The sequence below is a fragment of the Panthera uncia genome (genome assembly GCF_023721935.1).
Source record: "Panthera uncia isolate 11264 chromosome B2 unlocalized genomic scaffold, Puncia_PCG_1.0 HiC_scaffold_24, whole genome shotgun sequence".
NCBI classification, from domain to species: domain Eukaryota; kingdom Metazoa; phylum Chordata; class Mammalia; order Carnivora; family Felidae; genus Panthera; species Panthera uncia.
In genome coordinates, this window is record NW_026057580.1 from 94,252,400 (window position 1) to 94,264,617 (window position 12,218).

Sequence of the window (12,218 nt, forward strand, 5' to 3'; positions counted from 1 at the left end):
TCTTTTTGATTTGATTTTTAAACTTGTATCCTTCCATTAGAGCATTACTCTAGTTGTTTTACATTGATTTCTCTAAGTTAGCCTCCCTCTAGTAGGTTATGAACGATATGAGGTCATGCATCATCTTTTTTTGTATCCTTAGCATCCAGCTGGACACAGAATAGGTTTGCAACAAGGGAGCAATGAATGAGTGAGATTATTTTTTAGACTCTAGAATTTTAATTCTACAACAGTCACTCCTTGGGAATGGGTCGCCCTTGTGGGTCACCTGAGAGAATGTAGGGGGTGAATAGAAGCAATAAGCTGACATGAGTTAGGCTAGATTATTGACTAGTTAAGAAGTGCAAGCCCCCCCCCCTTTTTTTTTTTACTGTCATTGACAATCTGAAACATGAATACAGGGAATCTAGTCAAAAATGATACCTTGAGACAAAGAAGGTGTCACAAGATTGGAGGCTGTCACAAGAACAAGATTCTGGAAAGATGTGCTCATAGCAGGGCTGGCTTTATGGAAGCCTAGCCTGTGTAGTCTCATAGAATCCTATCATCAGAGGGCCCTGTATTTGATTTATGCTGTCCTCTTGCAGTCTTGAGATTCTTATTATTTTTTGAACAAAGTGTCCCACAATTTCATTTTGCATTGGGCCCTGCAAATTAGGTAGCTGGTCCTGGCTGCTAATAAGATGATGGGAGACACAAGGGCCAAGATCAGAGAAGCTGCAATGGATAATATCTCCAAACAACAGGGGAAGAAGCAAGCATTGGTTGTAACTAGAACTCATCTTACCTGGCCCCTGAGTGTGTTGCAGGCACTGTACAGGGTGGATTTCCCAGAAGGGTGAATGATGGGACCACTGGTCAAGGACAGGTATCCTCTGGGGGAGGGGTGTTCAGGAAGTTAATCAGGAAGACCCTTTTCTCTCTGGGGTAATGTGAGAGACAAAAAGAAGGACTTACAGGGTTGGACGACTGGGCTGGTCTCAGAAAGAGTGAGGACTTGCCTTGAAATTCAGAGTAAAATAGCCTGAAGGGCAGAGAAGGGATCTTTAGGTATTTCTATTGTCTGTCTCAAAATAGGGCCCCATTGGAATGCCAGATGGAACAACCTGCAAAGCCCCACACCAGGGACAAATTTTAGAATGTAAGTTGTAGAAGACACTAAAAATCCAGAAAACCTCACTCTGGCTTCTAAATATACCAGATAGAAAGGAAGTCGTTAATGGGGTGCCTGGGTGGCTCAGTTGGTTAAGCATCAAATCTTGATTTTGGTCAACGTCATGATCTCACAAACCCTGCATCGTGCTTTGAGTTGACAGTGTGGAGCCTGCTTGGGATTCTTTCTCTCCTTCTCTCTCTGCTCATCCCCTACTTGTTCTCTCTCTCTCTCTCTCTCTCTCTCTCTCTCAAAATAAATAGGTAAACATAAAAAAAAAAGAAAAAGGAAGTCAGAATTATATGCTAAGGAGAAAATAGCTAGGAAAACTTTTTTTTTTCTTTTTTTTAAAGAAGTTTGAATATCTTGGTCCTATGGGGAGGAAGATGTTTGGTACTGTAAGGTGACTCCAGAATTGTCACTGGGAGTAGCCTGGACTATAACAACTGTGACCCAGCTGAGGATGAGCAAGAGGAAATTAAACTGGGTGGAAACTTTGTGAGGTTCTTCTCCTGGAGGGCAATTCCAGACATACTCAAGTGGAGGCATTTTCCAGCCTCTAAGAGATTCCAAGAGATTCCTGGGCATTCAAAAAGTGATGGAACTGTTATCTCAATCAAATAAAAACATACGCATCATAACTATTTGATAGTGAACTCTCTGTTGGTTGGGAGGACGTGGCCATGCATAAACTTGGAGTATTCATGGGCCTATGTTCTATAGCTTCTCAGAGCAGGCCTCCAGATATGATAGAGAACCTGCCAAGATCACCAACCTCACTGACCCCTGCCACTGTGATGGTTCATGTGGGAACAAAAATTGTAGTCACAGGATCTGCATCTCTAGGATTAGGTAGGAAAGGGAAAACATTTAGGGTGGGGTGGGATGTTTTTTGTCCTCTTCCCGTTTGTGTTCATGACTCTAGAAGAGAAAGGAGGGTAATAGCTGGTTACATAGAAGGTATCTAAAGGAAAGAATTTGTCTTCTGGATCATGCTAGGAATGTCAGTAAGATGAACAACTAAAAATGGAAAAGGGCCCTGGATCAAATGGAGAACATATTTAATAAAGAAGAATGGATAAAAGGGAAGAAGAAAAACCAAGACTAACTACCAGGGAGCTAATAAGGATAGTCGGCATGGCAGAGAAGGGGTTTGTATAGCGGAGGTGGTCCTTTTGTAATTATTCTTTCATTTATTCAATGAATAACAGAGATGTTCACTAAGAGTAATATTTATGACCTTGGGAAACTATGTATGTCAACTCAGAAAAGGAGGTGGCAAAGTAACTCAAAGTTTTAAACCAAAGTTTTAAACCAAATACACACACACACACACACACACACACACACACACATATATATATATATTATTGAGAGGACAAGGCTTTAATGGGATAAAACTCAGCCTAAAAATATCAAGAGAAAAAATACTTTATTTAAAATCTGATATGGTAGAAGGAAAATAGAATGGTGCTACATATAACTAAGGTATACATTTAGATGAAAACAAAGGTCAAACAAAAGAGACATAAGCCAATTTGCTGTCATAAAAATATACCACTCAGACCACTTGGGAAGAGGAAACATACAGATATTATGTTTTTGGGGCTAAATGTTAGTATAAAGTAACCCTTTGCAGTAATGAGAGAATGTGACTACCTTTTGGAAAAATAACTTTGATAAAACTGAAGTATTTGATATGTGCTTAATTTTTAATGTTGACATTTCTAATCCTCAAAATGATGTCCCGGACAAGGGCAAATTGTTACTGGTATGTAACAAGATCGAAGTAAGTGTTTGGAAACTTTTATAGCAATTCTCATTATCACCATATTTAAATTTTATTTTATAAAATTAAACCTAATTCTTCACTGCAGATGCTTGAGAAGCACTCTCTTAGTTCATGACAAAATAGAATTCAAAAAGTGTACTGCTCCTTAGAATGCAGTTCATTAGGGAAAGGAATCTAAAGACAAAATGAAAGAATGGGAGAATTTGAGTGTACATTTGGGAATTATTCCAATGGGACAAATGAGGGAAATCATCTAAAAAGTAGTGTGATTATATTAGCAGCTCTCCCAATGAGAAAAAGGAGGGACCCCTTTCTATTGAGTATTATATATTGGACTGTTCTATTTAAATATCTTTTTTAATCTTCACCCTTCAGATAAATGATACTATTCTAATTTTTTTTAATGTTTTTATTTATTTTTGAGACACAGAGAGACAGAGCATGAGTAGGGGAGGGGCAGAGAGAGAGGGAGACACAGAATCTGAAACAGGCTCCAGGCTCTGAGCTGTCAGCACAGAGCCCGACGCGGGGCTTGAATTCACAGACTGTGAGATCATGACCTGAGCCGAAGTCGGACACTTAACCGACTGAGCCACCCAGGCGCCCCAATACTATTCTAATTTTTATGAAAGGGAGGGAGGCTCAGTGACTTTAGTGGGTTGCATGATGCCCCCCCCCAAAAAAAAGATGTGTCCACATCCTAATCCCCGGAACCTGTGAATGCTACCTCATATGGCAAAAGAGGTAATTAAGCAAAGGATCTGGAGAAGAGGAGCTTATCCTAAATGGCTCCTAAATGCAGTCACATGTATCTTTATAAGACAGACACACAGAGGAATAGATGAAGAGGTGATGTGACCATGGAAACAGAGACAGGAGATGGCCAGAAGCCAAAAAAATGTCTGGAGCCCCTAGAAGCTGGAGAAGGCAAGGAGCAGATTCTTCCTAGAGCCTTTGGAGGGATTGTGGCCTTGCAGACACTTGGTTTTGGCCTCTGGCTTCCAGAATTCTAGAAGAATAAATTTCTGTTGATTGTGAAACCACCTTGTTTGTGGTAATTTGTTACAATCACCTTAGGAACTTAATATAGTGACTTAAAGAATCTTCTAGAAAATGGAAAGTGCGATATTTAATTGCAGGGTTAACTCCAAAGCCTTTTACTATGACCTATCACATTACCAGCCTCCCAGACCTTATCATGCTGGGATCAAATGGTGAGAGGGCTGGGGACGTTTGTCTACTGACTTTACCTGGTTTCTCAAAGCCTCCATTCCCTCAACTGAAAACGAAGTGTCAGAAGCCAAATCAACAGTTTTACTGAGAGGATTGAACATGATGCTGTGTGTGTAAAGTTCTTCGCAAATTGTAGAGCTCTATTCGAATACTAATTACTAAGACATATTCCACCCCCCACCCCCACCCCGGGAGACAGAAGAGGTGATGCTGGCCACCCCCTTTCCATTCACTAACTATCTGTTGCCGATGCAAGGGCACTGGGTTGCCTACTGTTTTGCCATCGCAGATGGTAACATGAACCTACACCTCTCTCTGGACGCACGGTCCTAATGTCACGTGCCTGCAGGAGCAACAGGACAACCCTGAACTTGTTGAGCAATTTCTTTTTGAAAGAAAACCTCAGAGCTACCCTGCCAGAAGAAAATAGTTGTTTCCAGGAGATATTTTTTTCAGTAGTCAGAGGGATAATACTAAATAACTCCGTTCAACAGGTGAGTTCATTTCTTCTTGTTTATTTACACCCTGCCTTGTTCCAGAAAGGGTTTAAGGTGGATTACCTATTAATACCATACAAGATAAAATAAAGTGAGAAGTAAGTGGTGAGGAAAGTAGGACAACAGGAAAATGAGACTTAGAAAAATAAAGGAAATCAGGAGTGGGTTAGACTGTTGAATAAGGTCTCCTGCCCTTACGAGGGTTGACTACACAGTCATCCGTAAGCTTTCTTGCTGTTCATACAAAAAAAGGGCTTTAAGTCAAGGACCCCAGCAACATCCTTTAGGATGTAATTTGAGTCTCTCAGGGCACCACCATGGCAGATCAAGGCCCCGACGATCTTGACCCTGGGCATAACAACAATCATTTTAGCCTGAATTGAAGATAAATCAGTAAAGCATCAATGAAATTTGTGTCTCTGAGGAACATAACTTCCTGATGTCCTATCTAATATAAACTAGGTATAAAGTTTACATTTGCAGAAACCATTGACAAACTAACTGTGCTGGATGACTGTAAATCAGATCCATCAAAGGGGATGTCTACCAAACGCGGTGACGTGGGTTTCGGAAACGTTCATCTGCAGCCCTTCCTTTTTGGCACTAATCAAGGGAGGTTTGATCCGCAGCCACTCTGTTCATGGCAATAAACTCAGTGTCTGCTTATAAGAGAATGTCTATTCATCTCTTCTCCAGAACAGGGGAAATACATTGTTTATAGAAAAGTGTCATTAAATTATTAAAATTCACATGGAAAAGAAAAGGCAGTCCAAGCACATATTTGTTTTTACCCCACTGAAATCACTACTTGAAGACTAATTCAGTTACTGTTTCGGTGTGAATTGTAAGCTAATTCCTCACGGGGAGCCCTTTATGATGTTGCAATGCTTAAAATAAAAGCATTTAAAAGGGCTAAATTACACTTTTTTTGTGTGTGTGAAAATTGATGGTGGGTAAGTAACTATAGCCATTAAGCCCCTTTAAACCTGAATTCTCTCTCTCTCTCTGTTCCCTGGCAGGAGTTGGCAAACTTTTTCTGCAAAGGGCTAGATAATAAATATTTTAGGCTTTGTGAGCCCTGTGTTCTCTGTTGTGACTATTCAACTCTGCCATTGTGATAAAAAAAAAAAAATAGCCATAGACAATTCATGAGCTAATGGGTGTACCTACATTCTATGAAAACCTTATTTATGAAAACAGGTGTCAGGGCGATTTGGCCCATGAACCATAGTGTGCTGGCCCTTGCTCTATGATGTAGAACTGCCGGGTTTTAAGCCCTTGTTTAAAGGTCTCACCGTCTTCCAAACTGTTTTCTTTCTTTTTTTTTCTTTTTAATTTTTTTTTTAACATTTATTTATTTTTGAGACAGAGAGAGACAGAGCATGAACGGGGGAGGGTCAGAGAGAGAGGGAGGCACAGAATGGGAAGCAGGCTCCAGGCTCTGAGCCATCAGCCCAGAGCCTGACGCGGGGCTCGAACTCGTGGACCGCGAGATCGTGACCTGAGCTGAAGTCGGACATTTAACCGACTGAGCCACCCAGGCGCCCCTTCCAAACTGTTTTCTAAGAGAAATTTTGGTTTGAGAGTGTGCCTCCCTGAAGATGATGGGAAGGCCTTCCTTTTGGGTGAGAAGACCCTAATTTTTGAAATAGACCGTGGCCACCTGCATACCAATTATTTAAGCATGGAGCTCTTTATCGCATCAGTAAGACAGAAAACCCATATGCTTGACTTCCAGTCAAGCCTCAGCCTCGATGTATCAGCAGTCTGGCCACTTGTCAAGATCTGCCTAAACACAGATAAGGGAATGAACATAATGGTCACAATCATGAATTCATTACTCTTGATTTAAAAAATTTCAGCTTTGTATGAAGCCAGGTTATAAGAACATTTATTTATACGTGCTCAATGTTACGTTATGTTTTTCCGAAGTACCCTCACAGAAAGACCGTCTGACAGCACAGCTTTATCTTTTATTAAGGATCGTATGTAACAGGGACCGTTTAGAGAACATATTTCTTCTTTGGTGAAATTGCTGTTGAAGACACTTTCCATGAGCTTGTTTTGTGTCCCTTATGTAAAACTCTGTCGGTGACCCCTCTTTGAGTTTAGTGCTGTGGCAAAGTGTGTCTATTGTTACACTTCCTGTAATTAACCAGCGAGTGCAATGTATCTCCTCCTGTACTGCTTTCCCGTCCAGTTTTCTAGCTGGTTCCAAAAAGTAAAGCTAAGTATATGTTGCACTGCACAGATTATATTTAGCCAAAGTTTTCTTACCCATCCATCTTTTCTTTTTCATTCTTGATCTCTTCATCTTTTTCTAGTTTTGCTGGATCTGATTGTACTTGTATCTTAATATAGAATATCATAGGTTTATAAATAACAAATAAATAATAAAATTTGGGCTGGTTGAAAATGTTAAAGACCACAAAAGGACATTTTCTGTGTTTGAAAATAGAACAGGAAGTGATCACCAGGCTGCCTGTGGCAGATGGTGTAATGATAACAGACAATAAAACTATTAAATTCATATTTTGCTTTCAAATTCTGCAGCAAGGAAAGTGGTCTGCAGGCTAGAAGGATAAGAACAAATAACACCTTGAATTTTTTTTTTTTAATCTTTGTTTTTGGGGGATTTTTTTTTTCCTTTATACCTTGTCTCATTGTATTTTCACCCTGTGAGGTAGTCACACTAGTTATTATTATCCTCCTTTACCGAGAAGGAAATCGTGACTCAGCGTTAAATGACTCGTCCACATTCACAAACAATGCAAAGAGACAGTTGACTGCAACTGTCTGTAAATGAGTGGAAGTAAGATAAAGCCTGGTCAGGATAAATGAATTTTAGTTGCCATCGCTGAGTGCAAGTGATGCCAGGCTACTCAGAAAACTGGGGTGCTGGGCAAATAGTAGGTGCTCAAAATATCCTTTTTTTTCATGAATGAATAGGAACTGAGGACAAATCTCAGTCATTGCTGAGATATTGCAGAGACCAAAAGGTGAACGATTAAGGGAAGTCTCAATGCATTTTTCAAAAAGAGGGATAAATACCACAATCCACAAACAGGTCAATTATTCTCAGAGGCCATCCCAGAAAAAGTCAAGAATAGATTTTTAAGCTCATGGTTTGTGAATATTAATAAAGCAATGTGGTGGTTACTAGGAGTGAACATAGGTCTATAAGGAATGTCATGTTACGCTAGCTTAATTTACTTTCTTGCTTTTGAAATAAAGCTACTTTAAAAGACCAGAGGATTGACTGGGAAAATTAAATTTTCACAATAATATCCTAAAAATAGAATGACTTGTTGAACACTTCCTATATATGCCAGGCACTATTTGTTTTATTTCATTTACTCCCGTAATGATTCCAGCCGGTAGGTACTTTGTTTATCTCCCTTGTCACAGATAAGAAACAGAGGATAGTTAAAGCAAGTCTTGTACTCAAAGTCATATTGCCAGTGGGTGACTGGGCTGGAATTGAAGCCAGATTTAGCTGGCTCAAAGCTGTTGATGGTAACTACCGCACCATATTGTGTTGACACACAGAGGGCTCATGAGGTCTTGAGGCTAAGGATACACAGGCTGGGTCATAATACCTTTAGGCAGATTCACAACAGGTTGAAAACAAACCTAAAGCATGTTGCTTGCTCTTTTGGTCTTAATTTGCTTCACATTTGAATCGATGAAATAAAACCGAGTCTTATCACTACCATTAATTCACGTTTGCATAGTGTGTCCCATTGTACAGATCTTTCACATAGCTTGTCACATTTGATTCTCATGCTTTAACAAGACTTATGACTAGCTCCCACACCTCTCTCTCTCCACCTATCCCCCAATTTTTCTTTACAGTGAGCAGAACTGAGGTTCAGGGAAATCAAATGACTCAATCAGAGTCATATGGTGAATAACTTGGGGATTTTTGTTTTCTGTCCCACTGCCATAGATATGGAGTCATGATTAGAAATAATATCAAGACATGCAAATGCCAGATCAAAGCCATCAAGATGAAGTATGAAGGCGATGAATGTAAAGTCTAACACTGAAGTACAAAGTATGTTTTAAGTTGAGTGTTTGATATAGGCCAACATTTCTTTATGATTGCTTACAATGGTAATTTAAATTTGGCCTGGATGAAGGGAAACATGTCTACATCATGATAAGCAATACTCCCATTAAGCATGGAACTGTTCAAAGCATACATGGGACCCACGTTTTCTGAGCCCAGTATTTACTAAAAACTTGGGCTAAGTAGAGCTAGGACCTAGAGGCAGGTAACTACCGCAGAGGCTGTGGGTTACATGTGATAGTGGAAGGGAAAGAGTAAATAAATAGAAATTCTAGTTCACTGCAAATTTTTGAGAATTAACATGTCGAAGAGCTAAAATAATATTTGTTCTGTGTTGGTCTGGGTCCAACGGGTGCAAGTGTCAGAAAGTCAGATTTGGGCTCCACATAAGGACAATTCTAACCAGTGGGCTCTTCTCAGGGAAATGAGCCTTGTTGTGAAGTTTTAGTGCCGGGTCATGGGAAGCATTCCCTCAGGGGCCGCATGGTCTTTCTTGCTCTTAGAGTCAGGTAAAAAGTGAAATTATAATGGCTTATGGCTCATCCCATCTAATATTAAGCGATTGTTTCTAAACTCACTCTAGGAGGGCAAGGAGGGTTCCCAATTTGGTTTCCACCTAGGTCCAAGCGATGCTGGGTGTATAACAGATACTCAATGACTCTTCATTGAAATGAATCTTCAAAAGGGAAAGAAAAGGACTAGGGGCTGGTGGCGAAATAGGCACCAGGATACATTGTTTCTGACATAATTAACACTCCCTGGATCATTTTTGCGGGACAAGCAAAAGTGAGAAGTTCTAGTCTCCAGTGTTTGCACACACTGTGCCTCTTGCTTGGAATGTGCTTCCTCCTGGATTTTCTCCTGGCTCAGCCTCTTACTGTAGTCAGGTCTGTTCAAAAGGCATTTCATCAGAGAGACATATATCTGCAGTAGCAACCCCTTAAACTCCATCACTGCCCTACACACCTACCCTGCTCTATTACTGCCTAGCATTTTTCATTGCCTGATAATACACACACACATACACACACACACAATGTCTCCCGTCCTTTGAATGTTAGCTCCGTGGTTGCAGAGGTTTTATTTTGTTGTTGCTTGTTACGGATTATATTTTGTCTCCTCAAAATCTGTGTGTTGAGGTCCCAACTCCCAGCACCTCAGAATGTGATGTTATTTGGAAATAGGGTTGTTGCAGATGCAATTCCTTCAGATGAGGTCATACGGAAGGTGGGCCTTAATCCAGTACCATGGGAGCCCTCACAAAAGGGGAAATTTGGACACAGAGACATGCCCACAGGGAAACCGTCATGTGAAGAAGGGAGAGGTTGAGGTGATGCTTTTACAGACCAAGGAAAGCCAGAGTGACAGCCATCTCTCAGAAGCCACAAGAAGGGCATGGAACAGTTTCTCCCACACAGCTCTCTGGAGGAACCAACCCAACTGACACCTTGATCTTGGACTTCTGGCCTCCAGAGCTGTGAGACAATACATTTTTATTGTTTAGGCTAGCTGGTTTGTGGCACTCTGTTACAGCAGCCCTAGCAAATTAATATACTGCTGTATCTCTGTCTCTAGAACCGTGAATAGATAGAGTAAGCATTCAATAAATATTTTTTGAGTGAATGTTGAGTGAATGCATAAATAGATGAATGAATGAATATCTGTTACCTCAGGAAAGTCATCTATTTTTTTCTAATCTTCCATGTTGTCGTTTGTAAAATGACATCCACTACAGTCTAGAAGATTTATCCAGTTCTCATCTATTCTACCACATTCATAAAAAAGAACTCTTGTGACAGAAAAATTGACCATATATTAGAAGTTATCAAGGAAGCTTATTTAATCTGAATCTCTGCTAAAAAACGACAGACATGGTTTTAGGGATGATTGAAATTTTAATTTGACCTGAGGCAAAAGTCCGAAACGAATAACTTCCTGAGTTCGCTTTTAGATTTCAATCCTGTGTTTTTCCTTGACGAATTTATCTATTTATAGAAATCAGGTCAGTGAGACCGTGTGAGTTATAGGCAATGCGGTTTCATTGCACTCCAGGCTCAACTGTCTTTCAGAGTAGAATCTTCCTCACCGAGGAATTGGGCCGTCAGCAAAGAAATGGTATAGAAATCATAGAGCAGAATATAGGACATTGTCTTCATGGTGGAGAAGTTTGGGGGTGTCATTACCTGAGATAATATTAAATTTATCTGTGCGTCTCCAAATAATGGGCTTTGAAGAAGGAGCTGAATGAACAATGAACAGAACCCTGGAGAGGGATCTGGAGGTAACTAGATTCATTAGTCTGGATTCTCTCTGGAAAGCGCCCACTGGCCAGAGTGAGCTTGCATTTTCAGTCCTTTGAGACTGGCCTCCGTGGGCTCTCCAGGGCTGACAGAGGTGATTTTCCAGAAATCCAGTCTGTGCTACAGAGCTCTGGTTCCATTTCCCTTCCTAGATCCCTCACCTTCCAGTGGACCTGTAGGGTCATGTTCTCTGTCTTCTAGCATTCAGAGCCTTTGACCCCTCCTTTGTGAAACTTTTTCAGGTGTCCTATAATTGAAAGTTAATACCTTCCACTTGCTTCTTTTCCCTTCTTCTCTTCCCAAGCTCACATTTCCTGAGATGGCTTTCCTGTGCAGTAAAAGACATTGATACCTCAGTGTGCAAAATGGATAGATTCATAGGCGGTGAGGAAGGAAAACACAGAATTTATAGCCCCAAACAGGAGTTTGACACATCTCCCATAGTCTATTGAGCCCTGTGGGGTAGATGTTTTGAGCTGGAAATTTAGTACTTTTGGCTTCACCAACTCTTGGGTTCCTCTTACTATCTTTCCTTAGCTCAAGTCCGAGAAGCCCAACACAGTGTTAAATATATGAAATCAAAATCAGCTAAGAGCAGAACATGACTCTTACTTTCCCACCCCTACCCCACTTTTGCAAATGGGTCAGTAAAAATAGTGTCCTTGATGTGGGCAAGAGTGTAAATTAGTACAGTGAAAACTCAAATAGAAAACAAATCCCCAGAACAGAGACTATTTATATATCAAATCTTTGGATTATGGAGAGCAGTTAGAAGAAATCTTAAATGTCATCTAATTTAACTCACTTATTTTACAAACTAAGAAACAGGATGTTCTGAGTAAGAGATCTTCTGACTTACAGACCCTATGTTTTTCATGCAGTTCTGTATTTTATATCTTAGTTTTGTTTTGTTGTTGTTGTTGTTGTTGTTGTTTTAAGTTTTTCCTACATTCATTATCTCTGCATGATCGAGGACAAAAACATTTATAAAATAAGGGGGTGGATGAGTTAACCAAGGTCACAGAGCTAACAAAACAAAAGGACTCTAATGGGAGCCCATGTGCCCTGGTTCTTAGCTCAGTGCTCTGTGAGTTAATTGAGCATTAAAGCAAGCTCAGTCTGAGTGAGGAACAGAAACTATGGTCCCTAGGCTTTTAGGTAATGAATACAG